The 15,595-nt window shown below is 38.8% G+C and overlaps 1 protein-coding gene across 2 annotated transcripts in view; it reads left to right on the forward strand.

The window, feature by feature from the left end:
* The window catches only part of Ubc6 (ubiquitin conjugating enzyme 6), a 100,332-nt gene that overhangs the window by 42,671 nt on the left and 42,066 nt on the right, over nucleotides 1-15,595 (forward strand). The gene's annotated exons all lie outside the window — the stretch shown is intronic.

Here is a 15,595-nt window from a genome sequence, read left to right on the forward strand (position 1 = left end):
AACTCGTCTATATGTATACATATACAACATCCATGAATAAAAATATATGATAAAAAAATAAATACATTAATCTCTAATCAAGTTACATATCATCCCATCCCTCCTACACATAACAGCTGTGATAACTGTCATTAAATACATGTCACAAAACCACAAACCATGGCTTAGTGGGCTAAGCTGGTGGAGGTGGCATCGTGAACGGGGGCTGGGAATCACGCTTCCAGTCTGTCTAAACCTGAGGATAAGGTGGGGAAGAAGGGAGCACATACTAGGCGCTCCCCCATTCCTCCTGCAAATGGGGACGCATGTTCTCCATGCGGAGGGTATATGTACACCTGCTGAGAAACCTATGCGCTTCCCTCATGGGAAGAAACCCTGGCCCCAAAAGGCATCAAAGAAGTGCTCACTATCCATCACCTCGTCCAATGACGAGGAGAGGGACATCTAGCATCAGACTTCATCTTCTGAAGATGATGTTTATGTAGGTTAAGCAACTTGCTACTTACAACTTAAAATCTTAGTAAAGATCACACTATGGTGCTGTTAGAGTAGAACTATAACGGTTATGACAGGCATTTTACTAAGCTGCACCGGCTAATCACTTAGTTCATGGCGAGTATAGTCTGTATTCTTGAAACTAATCCTAGACCAGATCATCATACGGTCTGACAGAATGGGACTATGCTAACCGGTCTTCCAGTGGTGTTGGTATTTTCACTCGTTCTGATGCCCACAGCAAAGCAGTTCCACTAAGAACCCGGCTGGAGACAATAGCTGTACACATTTCCTATCTTAACTACAGTTTTTAATGTTTATTTCTCGCCAGGCCAGCCTATTTAATATCAATGATGTAATTGATCTTACAGATCAGCTGCCACCTCCTTTCCTCTTATTGGGTGATTTTAACGGCCATCACCTTTATGGGGATTTGAAGTGCCTTGCCTCAGATGATGGGGGTTGGAACAGTGTTTATGCACTTTGAATACGGGGGAACCAACACCCTTTAGCGTAGTGCACGGTACATTCTGTGCAGCCATGCACTTGTTCCCCTGCCTCGGTCGGATGTACATGATATCTGTGACAGTGGCAATTTCCCCATTATTCTTACTTTGTTGAAACAGAAATCCTTCAGGCTTCTCCCAATGGGTACTTAAATGTGGTGATGGTCCAAAGTTCACATCACCGAGCTCGATATCTGCAGTCGCTTAAGTGCGGCCAGTATCCAGTAATCGGGAGATAGTGCGTTCGAACCCCACTGTCGGCAGCCCTGAAGATGGTTTTCCATGGTTTCCCATTTTCACACCAGGCAAATGCTGGGACTGTACCTTAATTAAGGCCACGACTGCTTCCTTCTGACTCCTAGGCCTTTCCTACCTCATCGTCGCCATAAGATCTATCTGTGTCGGTGCGACGTAAAGCCATTAGCAAAAAAAAAAAGTTCACATCACTCACTGTCTGTAACGACACAAATACTGAAGCATAAACGATGATGTACAAGTTATTCTCACTGCTGCTGAGGAGTCCATTCCATCATTTTCTTGGTCTCCAAGACAAAACGCGTTCCTTGGTGGAACGAAGAATTTGCAGCAGTTGTAAAAGAACGGCGTTGTGCTACTAAATATTATCATATGCAGCCTACTGTAGCCGACTTGGTTACATTAAAAAAAAAACTCCACATTAAGGCGCGAGTTCTTATTTGACAAAGCAAGAAGGCTTTATGGGAAAGATATGTGTCGTCCATGATGTCACATACAGTCATCTCAAGCATGGACTAAACTTAAATATATTTTTGGGGTACAAGGACTATCCTTAGTATTGGGAATTTCCAATGCAGGCAGTATCGTTCCTGCTCCACCCACTATTATTAATCATCTAGCAAGTCTTTTCGCAGATGTGTCTGGTTCCAGGAATTACCATCCTGATTTCCTTGCTCTGAAGTAGGAGGCAGAACACCCATCATCTAGATTTTGCTACTCACGCTTCAGAGGATTATAACATGTCCTTTATGGAGTGCGAACTCTGCAGTGCCTTGGTGCTTTGCAAGGAAACTGCTCCCAGACCAGCGAATGTCCATAACCAGATGTTGAAACACCTCAGCGAGGATAGCTTATTATATCTTCTTGGGGTGTTCAACTGAATCTGGATAAAGGATGAATTTCTGTCGCAGTGGAGAGAGGGAATAACAATTCCTTTCCTGAAGCCTGACAAGGATCCAGAGTATGCAGGAAGTTCCAAACCTATTTTTCTTATTCGCTCTCTTTGTAATCTATTTGAGAGTACGATGAATTGATGGCTTGTTTGGTGTTTGGAGAAAATAGTGTGTTTTGTCCCAGTACCAGTGTGGTTTTTGAGCTGTTCATTCATCCACTGACCACTTGGTATGCCTGGAGAGTTCTATCCAGGACACATATCTCCGAAAATAGCATTTGTTGGCTGTTTTCTTTAATTTAGTAAAGGCCTGACACACCACATGCTTACAAAGCAGCATTTATGTGTATTTAATGCATGCAAAATATGATAACATTTTGCAAGCTGAAATTTACATTAATATATCAAATTTAATCAAACCGAGCTCGATAGCTGCAGTCGCTTAAGTGCGGCCAGTATCCAGTATTCGGGAGATAGTAGGTTCGAACCCCACTGTCGGCAGCCCTGAATATGGTTTTCCGTGGTTTCCCATTTTCACACCAGGCAAATGCTGGGTGGGGCTGTACCTCAATTAAGGCCACGGCCGCTTCCTTCCCACTCCCAGCCCTTTCCTGTCCCATCGTCGCCATAAGACCTATCTGTGTCGGTGCGACGTAAAGCAAATAGCAAAAAAAAAAAAAAATTTATCAATACTTAAGTATCAACAATTTTACGTAGGAACAAAATAACATTTTGTAAAATTGCCACTAAACCAGACGTGATACACCAAAACTATTTTTTTTTTCTCGAATTGTGTGTTAAGAAATCCATAAAACCCACCTATTTTCGTTTTTACCGCACTTTTTTGGCAGGCTAGTGTAATATTTACCAACAACTGATCCAATGACAAAAACATCATACTGGAAAAACTTAATACAATAGACCCCTACATAAAATTCACAAAAGAAGCTGAAAACAACCACACCCTAAACTATTTAGACATAACAATAACCAGACACAAAAACCACCTATCCTACAAAATATATAGAAAACCCACACATACTTCAAACACGATTAAAATCCATACCAATACACATAAAAAAAGCAGCTTATTACAGCATGATATATAGAGCCTTTAATATACTGCTATCAAAAGAAGATTTAAACAATGAATTAGAGTTAATACATGACATAGTTAAAACAATGGATACAAGAAAAAAAATTTCAATAAAATTATTCACAAAATCAAATCTCAACCCAGAACCAAATTGACAAAAACAGACAAACCTAAAAAAGATTACATATTATTTACCTTCAACAATGCACACATATCCCATAACTAATGTTTTCAAAAAATATAACTTAAAATTAGCATTTAAAACTACACATAACAATACTAATATTTTACACAATGTTAAGACAATCAATAACAACAACAAATACAACCAATCAGGAGTATACCGCATCAAGTGTAACATTTGTGAGACCAGCTATATTGGATGCACCGGAAGAAACTTAATTATTTGATATAATGAACACGTAAGCGCTATAAAACATAATCATTTTTCTGCGATAGGCCAGCACTAAAGTCAAATATGAAAGTTTATTTGTTCCACGTTTTCAATACATAAAAAGAAATTTAAAAAAGAATTAAAACTTTTCAATACAGACCAAAATATGAGAATCATAACATGTAATAGGTCAGCACATCGAATAATATAAACACAGTTTCACCAACTTCGAAAATGACATGAAAATACTAAACATAAATCCCAAGGGCCCCCTGGTCAATATAACAGAAGAGTTTTATATATCCTTAGATCAATACGCTAATCCCAATTTGAATATAAATGAAATTACAGAAAAAACCAATATTATCTTCAATAAAGTCATCCCTGTCCTAAAAAAATAATTAATAAACAGAACATAACACGTGCCATAGAACCGTCTAACGAAACGCCCAGCTCCACCCCTACTCCCACAACAGCAACTCTCCCTACCCCTCCGCTTACTCCCCTCACAACAGCAGACACAAGCCCAAAGCAAGCTCTCAGATCGAACGCAACCCGGCCAGGACAACAATAGTAAGTACACACCCTCAGGCATTCTTTCAATTTACAATTCATTACTTACACTTTATTTTATTTTTCACAGATAACTATAACACCAACACACAGGTATAGATGAGGAAGGAACCTCCACCATAATCTAATATTAAACAACTCATGAATGATCAGGACCACATCATCTGCTTTTAACTTAAAGAACACGACTCCACTTACAGCAGAGCTGCACATACCTCTATCTACACAACCGGATCTTTTTAAAAACGAAAGTGTTGTATTATATGTACACATGAAGACATCTTTTAAGCAAATCATAGGACATTTTAAGAGACCCACATCATTACCTACGATCACAAGCACCAATTGATGCATAACTATGTATAAAAGCTCTAGCACAGGAGTCAAATGAAGATATACGCAAGACACGCATATTCAAATCTATGAAGTGTTTTTACACATGTTGTTTTAATGTATTCAGTGTATTTTAATGTGTTCATTGTATTTGTGTATACAATTTAGATTTAAGCATTAGAATAGATTGCATAGTCAAATTCAAGTCTTAAAGAAGACAGTTTTATACCCAGGTACCAAATGATAACACATATTCAGTTACATTTAGCATGCCCAATTTGGACACATTCAGGTATGCTGTTTTCTCACGGCATCTCCCTTTAGGCAGAGCAATGTCAATTATTGCCTAACATATGTGTAAAGGTACAAAACTATGTTCAGCTGATGATGACCAGATAAGGTCGAAACCGGTACTGTAAGATAAAAAACTTTTACAATAAACAGTATTGATAAGGTGGAAATCCTTATCTGTATATGTGTAATCTGTCAATACGGACATGAAACTCATAAATCACGATAGGGAGGGTTGAGTAAATGGAGTCCCATAGCGATCGGTTGTCATTGTCACTCTGTTCGCAGTTGCCATAAATAGCACTGCTGCTGTTGCTGGTTCAGCAGTAGTACTGTTGCTGTATGTGGACGATTTTGCTCTGCATCATAGTTCATAAAATATGGCAGTTGCAGACCGACAATTACAGCAAGCTATTAGGAGAGTGGAACATGGACCTTAGAATATGGCTTTCGGTTTTCAACTACAAAGACCTCTGTTGTTCACTTCTGCCAGAAGTGCACTCTTCATCCCCTTCCTGAGCTTTATTTAGTGAGGGGGGTGTGGGACTGTTCCCGTAATTGATGCACACCGATTTCTTGGGCTCCTTTTCAATAGTAGATTATTTTGGGACCCACACATAATCTATTAGGGCAGCATATGGATCAACAGGGCAGGGCGTTCTTATGAAGCTGAATAGCATCCATCACAGGAGAGTTATTTTTGCAACAGGAGCATTCTATAGAAGCCCCATTGCTATCCTCTCGCTGAATGTGATGTGCTGTATGCTGTTTAGCCACGAGCAACGCAGCTAGTTTGTATGCGCTTGGATAGTAGTTACAGATTATTTGATGTACCTTTAGTTCCTTGTCTTGTTAGACGACCAAATAAGGTACCTCCATGGTTAATACGACGACCTGAAATTGTCCTGGATCTGCACATCGGCCCAAAAGTGAACACAGACCCCTGCACTTATCAGAGGCTCTTCCTGTTCATCGTTACCTGTTATCCAGGTTCAGTAGTTATTTACACGGATGATTGGTGGGCGAAAGTAGGCTGTGCATTCTTTGTCGATAATAAGAGGTTTCGTTTTTCTCCACCAGAAACCTCTTGCACGTACACAGCAGAGCTCTATGCCATCCTTGGATCTCTGTTGTAGATGCTGTCCGGTGAACGTCGGCACGTTCTGCAGTGTACCGACTCCTTGAACTCGTTACAATCTATTGATGTTTGTTTCCTATGGCACCCTCTTGTGGTGCGGATCCATGACCTGCCGTCTGGTTTGTGGAGAGTTCTCACCAGAATTACATTTCTCTGGCTCCCACATGGGTGTAGCGGGAAACAAGTTAGCTGATAGGGCTGCCAAGGAGGCAGTCATACTGGCCCTGTTGCCTTACAAGATTCCAGATAGTGATATTTGTTGTATAGTTGACAGATTATACTGTATGATATAACAAAATACAACAAATCATTGTTTATAAGTTACAGCCTAAACATTACAGATATCCTGTACATTATAAGTAGGCCCCAGATTTAAAAAAATGCATACGACTTATGCAAATGCATGTTTTGAATGTTAGTGCATATACAGATATATTTTTCTCTTATGTGTTTTCGATTATCTAAGATTTCTGAACAAAATGAAAAACTAATGAACTCTATATGTTGTACACCCCTGGGCAACACCCTGATCAAGGAAAGTGCTTTCATTGTTGCAGTACTAGCAAGTAGATGGATAACTACCCGTATTTCCTTTATTCTGACATTCCTTTCTCATTACAGTAGAACAAGTGTGTTTATCTGTTAACGTACTTTCCGTTATTGCAGTGTTCTACCGGATTAAACTGTAAAAATGCATAAAGATAAGATGTCTAGATCATTTTTAATTAAACTGTGAATATCAGGCAATAGTGACTATACATGAGATAGTGATGTAGTGTACTATCAAGTATGTGACAAGAGTGTAAAATGCAATAAAAAATTGAAATTGAACAGCATTCGAAAACAACTCATCTTTTCTTCCAAAGAGAAACATTTAAATTATAAACTGATGCAAAAAGAAATTAAGTATGAGTGGAGATATTCTCATTTGTTTATACAGAGCGATCCATATAAACCTGAACTATTTTAATGAGTCATAACATTTTAATCAATAATAGGACACATGTGCAACTTTGGAAGATAATACACAACTCAGAGATTACATACTGTAACTGGAAATATCGTTCAAGTCGGTTAGCTAGGCATAAGACTGACACAGGGTGTGTCCAGTACCTATCTGAAGCGTTGCAGAGAGGAGAGGTTGGCATAAAATAAGTATAATGGAATATTTTAAAATGGTTGAAGAGTTTATTCACAAAATAAATGTTAAATTCCACATCACCTCAGTACAGAAGCTTTTGTGAGTGTCCTCTTTGGTCTGGGCTGATACTGTACACTGTGGTTCTGCTATTGCTCATTCACCCCTGCATCGCCCTCCGATGGAGGTCTGGAAGTTCTCGAAATTCTAGAAGGTCCAGAAGCTGTTGTAGATGGGGAAATAGAACACAGCAATGCACTTATGCCCGAAATGTACTCGTTTGACTTCTGCACAGACAAAGTTATCAGTAGTAATTGTTTCAAAATAAATCACTAGTTACGACAGAATGTCACTAGAATCTGATCACACTTGAAAACTTTTAGAGTAAATGTTATTAAAGTTGAACACGCAAATGCATTTCATTGATTGTGTAATGGGATCAAACTTGTAATGCTGAATAGAATTGAACTTGTGATGCAATCAGCCACTTAGGAAAGAACAGAAAGTATGTCACTTTTCACTATCAAGAGTTTTCAAAATCGACTGAAGAATAACGTAAAATGAAGTACTCCTCGTTATTATTGTAAGTTTAACTAATCACTGTAATAAATTGTAAATAAAGCTGTCATCTTGTGAATTTAGTCCCGTTCACTTCACTTGATTATAAACAGAAATATTGTAATGCAAGCATAGTCTGTTCGAGACCAGTCCTTGCTTTGATCTACAAGTTCTATCTTAAGAATACGAAAAATGTCTTTGTTACGTAAAACACAAGTTTAAGGAATCACAAGTCGTGTCAAAATCCTACTTAGAATGTTAGTCACTTGGGAAATTGTAAGTTCGATCATAATGTTTCACTCGGTTAAACATGTCAATCACTTGGAAAAGAAATAGATCAACAGTTTGAAATTTACTGTCAGAAAAATTCCTATCACCTTTGGATTTGTAAACTGAGTTATATTCAATCACTTGGGAAAACGTTGCACTTATGAGAGAAATAAATACAAGTCCTCATTATACTTGAGTTGGTCTCTAAATAGTTAATCACTTGGAATACACATAAAATGAACATGTCTTAATTCACAGTTGGACTTCTCTATCACACAGCGAACGGTGTTGAAATTTCTAAGTCCGATACGAAGCGTCGTAAAGTTAAAGTTTTTATCATGCAGACTTTCAAACACTTGAAGGGAATCATAATTCATCACGGCGGTGTATAACCATCAGCCGACCGTCTGGTCTCGACTGTGGCACGTAGTTGACTGACTTGACATGCAAATATGCTCCCCTTTTATACAGGATTCTGGAGAATTGAGGCTATTCTATTAAATATCTCCTTTAATCTTTATTGGATTTCCTTCAAACTTAAGGACGATGATGGCAAAAAATTGGTCAACACGATGACATTGTCTATTTAATCGTACTCTAGTCCAAACAAGAGTTATTAATGATAGAACATTTAGAATGTTCTCCCAGCTGACGTAACTTAGCCTTGACCGAGATGCAGGACGTTATGACACACGGTCCAGGTTGCTCGCAGCTGATGTGCTTGTAACCGGCTGGGTGTTACCGCATGGCGCGCAACTTGACTTTAAACATCGGGAACTCTGTTTTAGACCAGCATTTCTGGACAATAAATACATACATACATACATACATACTGAGCCCTTACGGAAGTGCTCATTTAATTAATCAGTCACTTATTCGAATGTACGGAGAATATTTCATTTGTACTAATTACTAGTAACTGGCAGGGAACATCTACATTCAGCAGCACATGTCGCAATTTCTACAGGAATCTTGGAGCCCAGGTCTGTTTGCTCGTCAGCTAAGTTTAGAAGGAGGAATTGCAACATGATGTACACAAAGCAGAACAAGGAAACAATAAAACTCCAACGGCCAGACCAATGGAAAACATTTCGGAGGCCCGGCGAGAGGCTAGAGAAGCTGGAAATATACGTTTGAAGTAAGCGTCGGGTACGCGATGTGTTGAACCAGTGAAATGATAGCACTACAGTCATTTTGGCTAGGCATTGGTCTGTGTAAGGGATGGCCCCAATCAAGCATACAACGGTGTATGAGAGGAGGAATTAATAAAAGCAATTAGCGCGTGGGCTAGCTACCCTATTATTCGGTGAGATTCCATGCAGGTAACATCGTGAGAAGAAGTATTATTTACTTGAGTGATCATGTGGGGGACTTGTAACTTTTGTTGAAAGACGCTCAGACTGCGTTTAAGTATTCAAGATTTTAACTTTGGCAGAATGGCATTTATCTTTCGATTTCCAGAGGGAAAGATCAGCTTCAGATAATCATGTTAAATGCATAGTAGCCTGCCTGGGTAGATAGATTTTTTCTAGGACTTTAAATATTTCCAGTCCAGCATTTAAATGGGAAATATTTGACCTAGTTACGGGATTAAATAAGAAGTTGTTTCTCGACTGAATGGGAATTGGTTTCACGGTCAGTGGATATTACTCCGGCTGTAGTATTCTAGTAACTGGTAGGTTAATCTTGACCCAGTTTTCTACACTCTGTACGAGGGGATGTTTTAGACAACATCCAGAAGCAACAACGGAGACTACGAGATCACATTTCTACGCCAGGAGGATGAAGACCCAAGGACTGACCCAAGTGTTTTGTGAAGGCATCATCTTCACTATGGCTGGTTAAAACAATGGGGAGTCAGCTGTTCCAATGGCTGGCAGCAATAAGTTAACGAAATAGATTAGTACTAAATTTCAATGTAATTATGTATGTATGCACATGTTTTAATATTGCAAAAGGGGATACGTTAGTTTTGATATTTAATTTCAGTAGATTTAGCTTTGCTTTGGAAGGACTGCCTCCTATTAAAGTAAATGTCAGGAAGCTTGTAAATGTAAATATAATTGTAACGTAAATTAGAACTGATTGCATAAGGTCGCAGCTTGCTTTCTTTTCATTTTATTTTTAGCTGAGTGGTTAGCGTCATTTCTTTTTTACGTGTCAGTTGCTTGTTTTAGCCTCAGATTTTAAAAATATTTTCTTGCTTTGATGTTTGAGACGCAGTGTACGTCTCGGGGCTTAACTGTAAATGTAAATAAGGATTTAAATTAAAGTCAGGAAGGACTAGATTAAAGTATTAATGGGAGCTCAAAGTGTACGGAAACATGCCGTCACGTTTTCTGGGATTTATTGCATGAAGTGTGAATGAGAATGTGTGAGATGGTGGAGTTTGGATCCACAAATTTTGATAGTGTCATCTTCATGATTAATTGAATATCAAGACGAGTGTAAGTTAGTGGTTGATTCACGAGCTCCTCGAACGCAGTTTGTAAATTTATTATTATTATTGATGCAAACTTCTCGAGTGGTAAGAATTGAGGTATTTCAGCAACTTTCAGATGTTCAGACATGATTTGTCTGTGTGGCAATTTTCTTAGTTTCAAGTTATGGTATTATTACAAAGTTAACCACTTGATTATTCAAGCTTAACTTTGGGCAACGAGTGCTTTGATTTGCGACCAGCGTGGTCTTGTGTTTCTTTTCATAATACGAGCGAATGAGTGAATGTTAGACGACATCATTTTATATACTTATTCAGTTTTGACAACTTTAGGACATGTGATATGGTTTAGTGTGATTTTGAGTAAGAGGACACATTCCACATTTGAAAAGCCTGCATTTTTCATGATTGTGTGACTTGCCTTGGGTACACTGTTGAGCAGCGTGTGCAAAGGGTTGGACCCTGTGTTTTGGATTTTTGCTGCTTTATTTTGGGAGACTTAATCTCCGCTTTTGAGTCATTCCGCCATGTGTTGGCAAGGATGAGATGTGTGTCTACCAAAGAGAGTTTTATTTTAACGGCTTATACTTCATGATTTTATTTTTTTGCTAGTTGCTTTACGTCGCACCGATACAGATAGGTCTTATGGCGACGATGGGACAGGAAAGGGTTAGGAGTGGGAAGGAAGCGACCGTGGCCTTAATTAAGGTACAGCCCCAGCATTTGCCTGGTGTGAAAATGGGAAACCACGGAAAACCATTCAGGGCTGCCGACAGTGGGGTTTGAACCTACTATCTCCCGAATACTTGATACTGGCCGCACTTTATTGATTTTTGTCCATGTCACTTCGGTTGTTGCAGTAGACGAGATGTTTATATCGCGACGTTTAGTTTGTATTTTCTTTTATGACATAACCGAGCTGAGGAATATTTGTGTCGTAATCTTTTTCAGGAACCAACGTTGAAGTATGTGTTTAAAGTTAAAGCCTTCTCTGTTATTTTTATGAATTTGTGTCATATAATTTATTTCAGGAATTCACATTGATTTGTGTGAGTCGTTATAAAGTCCACCAGTTGATTGATTTTGTGTCATATAATTCATTTCAGGAACCTACGTTGAATAGGAAGTGTTGCTTAGAGTGTAAAGTTATTTCCTTATATTTTCCATCGAGTCTTTGAGTGAGTGAGGATTGTGTAAATGCAGCATGCTTTTCTTAGTGAGCCCTGGAAAATATGACATGTTTTTTTGTTTCTTTGATTGTGTATATTTGCCTTTTTATGTGATTTTGTAGTGCGTAGTTCCGATCCACAGTGTTTTGTTGTGCTCATGAGATTGCTCATGATTGGGGTGTATATATTTGTGCGTAGGATGTTTTACCACTCAGCACGTTACATTTTGTTCAGTTAGATTAGTTTTTGTCTCCCCTTTTTGCGCATTAAATCACGTTTTTTCTTAAGGTTATGGACCCCCCCACTGCAATGTCAAGTGTGCAGGAAATGGGAACGTACTCATCTACAGTTTAAAGTGTTAACAAAAGTAAAGTCAGGTGTGTGGTGCGAGCATGCAAGCCAATGTGTTAAAATTAATAAACTTCAAGAATTTGATTTGTGATGTTACGTATGCGTGTCGGCATACAATTGTATATTTGTATGATTTCTATTTGATTCTGAAGATGGACTTTATCAAGCTGAGCGAATAATTCCGAATCTTGTAAATTTTGATCAATTGGTGTTTTTGCTCCCCCCCATTTTTTGTATTTATTTTTAATTAACAGATTTTTCCTCTAAACTGACACCATGCTTCGCCTGGCTTTATTTGTAGCTTTTAGTTTACCTCTCGAGGTCCATGTTAGTTACATGTTCCCCATCAAATCCAGGGTGTATATATTTTTAATGCATTATTTATCATAGTTCGAACTGAGCATGCCTGGGGTCGGCTGACTAGTCTGGGGCAAATTACCGTGATAGTAGAAACGGAAACCATACATACATACATACATACATACATACATACATACATACATACATAAGATGAAGTCCAGTCATCTGGGAGGGGGGCACAAATTTGAGTTTTTTCGTTCAACAAAGAAACAGGTTACAATACTTTGTTGGGAGATTCCTCACAGCAAATGTTGGAAGTGCCCTCCACCAGCATCCATACACAATTGTACTCATTTCACCATATTCTGTGATGTTCTGCAAAGTGTATCCTCTCTAATGTTGCTTATTTCGTGTCTAATGGCTTCACAGGTTTCAGCAGTAGTTTGAGGTCTATTGCTGTACACTCCACTTTTAAGTTACTTCCATATATTGAATAATAACCTCCGGTGAGGTTAGGTCAGGTGATCATGGGGGCCATAAATTTTTGGAGATTATTCGGTCATCAAAGAAACTGGTTACAAGTTGCATGGAAACATTAGATGTATGACACGTTGCTCCATCTTGGTGGAAATAACCTTCTGTCAGTTCGACATCATCCAGCTGCTCCACAAATGTATTCAAGATGCCCGTATAAACTATAGTGTCTACATTTGTATCAAAGAAAATGGGGCCAACAATTCTGGAGGTGGACTCTACGCACCGCACTCCAATATTTTCATCGTGCAGTGGTGTTTCGTCGATGATATGGGGGTTTACAGCAGCTCAGTATCTGCTGTTTTGTGTGTTGATGTAACCTGGCAGATGAAACTACGTACACCAAGTTATCAAGAAAATGTCTGGACGTTGAATAATAAACTATCGACAATAACGCATTCTTTTCTCATGATCTGCTTCTTTCAATGCTTGCACTGTGTATGGTCGCAACCCCGATTTCTTTGCAGCTCTCTGATGTGCCATATGAAATGCCTGTCTCCTGGCTCAATGGACACAGCGATTTCTTGGGATAGTTCTCGTAGTGTCTTCGAACGTTATCAATAGACCCTGCACTCTTTGGTGGTTTATGTTTACCACTGTCACTGTTTAGTACACAAGTTGTCTCTAGCTTCCTTACAATCGATAAAATTGTTGCTTTTGTTGGAACATCACACACATTGAATTTTCTCTTCGGAATGCCCGTTGTGTTGTAACCAATAATTCTGCCTTCCAATATGTTTTCACAATAAAAACACACTCTTGAAGTGTGTACTGCATGTTTCCGTTACGACTGCCAGCTAAAGACTGCGAATGAATGATTAATATGCCAACATTGCTTGTTATGTCACGAGAATCAACAAAATTGTTATCAATGGCCAGCGGTTCTGATTCTCCCAGAGCCACTGAGATCATTAAAACAATTTTCCAGTTTCTACGGGCCCTTAGAGGGAAATTATGACCTATTAAAATAGTTCAGGTTTATATTGATCGCTCTGTATCTTAAGTTAGGTTGTCAGCTATAGGTACAGGGTCAGGCATAGGTGCATGTACCTTAAATCATTTCCGGTAATTGAGAATACATGGAAATAAGTTGATAATATTTGGAAGATTTTTCTTTCTTTCAAAAATTGTTAGCGTTATTTCTTTTCCTTTAGTTGGAGAACCTTTTGGTAATTTTCTAATTAATGATGATATCGAATGCTTGGGGTGTACAGTGAATGTTTATTGTTGGTTCAAATAAGTTACTGGAGTAACATACATACATACATACATTATCATTATAGACTGTTATGCCTTTCAGCGTTCAGTCTGCAAGCCTCTGAGAATTTACTAAACGTCGCCACAATCCTCGATTTGCAACTAGTGTTGTGGCCTCGTTTAGTTCTATACCTCTTATCTTTAAATCGTTAGAAACAGAGTCTAACCATCGTTGTCTTGGTCTCCCTCTACTTCTCTTACCCTCCATAACAGAGTCCATTATTCTCCTAGGTAACCTATCCTCCTCCATTCGCCTCACATGACCCCACCACCGAAGCCGGTTTATGCGTACAGCTTCATCCATCGAGTTCATTCCTAAATTAGCCTTTATCTCCTCATTCCGAGTTCCCTCCTGCCATTGTTCCCACCTGTTTGTACCAGCAATCATTCTTGCTACTTTCATGTCTGTTACTTCTAACTTATGAATAAGATATCCTGAGTCCACCCAGCTTTCGCTCCCATAAAGCAAAGTTGGTCTGAAAACAGACCGATGTAAAGATAGTTTTGTCTGGGAGCTGACTTCCTTCTTACAGAATACTGCTGATCACAACTACGAGCTCACTGCATTAGCTTTACTACACCTTGATTCAATCTCACTTACTATATTACCATCCTGGGAAAACACACAACCTAAATACTTGAAATTATCGACCTGTTCTAGCTTTGTCACCAATCTGACATTCAATTCTGTTGGATTTCTTACCTACTGACATCAATTTAGTCTTCGAGAGGCTAATTTTCATACCATACTCATTGCACCTATTTTCAAGTTCCAAGATGTTAGACTGCAGGCTTTCGGCACAGTCTGCCATTAAGACCAAGTCGTCAGCATAGGCCAGGCTGCTTACTACATTTCCACCTAACTGAATCCCTCCCTGCCATTTTATATCTTTCAGCATATGATCCATGTAAACTACAAACAGCAAAGGTGAAAGATTACAGCCTTGTCTAACTCATGTAAGTACCCTGAACCAAGAACTCATTCTACCATCAATTCTCACTGAAGCCCAATTGAAATGCCTTTGATTGATTTTAATAATCTACCTTTAATTCCATAGTCCTCCAGTATAGCGAACATCTTTTCCCTCGGTACCCTGTCATATGCTTTCTCTAGATCTATGAAACATAAACACAACTGCCTATTCCTCTCGTAGCATTTTTCAATTACCTGGCGCATACTGAAAATCTGATCCTGACAGCCTCTCTGTGGTCTGAAACCACACAGGTTTTCATCCAACTTCCTCTCAACGACTGATTGCACCCTCCCTTCCAAGATGCCTGTGAATACTTTGCCTGGTATACTAATCAATGAGATACCTCGATAGTTGTTGCAATCCTTCCTGTTCCCTTGCTTATAGATAGGTGCAATTACTGCTTTTGTCCAATCTGAAGGTACCTTACCAACACTCCACGCTAATTTGACTACTCTATGAAGCCATTTCATCCCTGCCTTCCCACTATACTTCACCATTTCAGGTCTAATTTCATCTATTCCTGCTGCCTTATGACAATGGAGTTTATTTATCTTCCATCATGATCATCATCATCATTTACTTAAAGTATAAATATGAAAAGAAACTGAAATTATTCATAAAATATCTTTGT

Source organism: Anabrus simplex, chromosome 3 (assembly GCF_040414725.1).
Source record: "Anabrus simplex isolate iqAnaSimp1 chromosome 3, ASM4041472v1, whole genome shotgun sequence".
In the NCBI taxonomy this organism is placed as follows: Eukaryota; Metazoa; Arthropoda; class Insecta; order Orthoptera; family Tettigoniidae; genus Anabrus; species Anabrus simplex.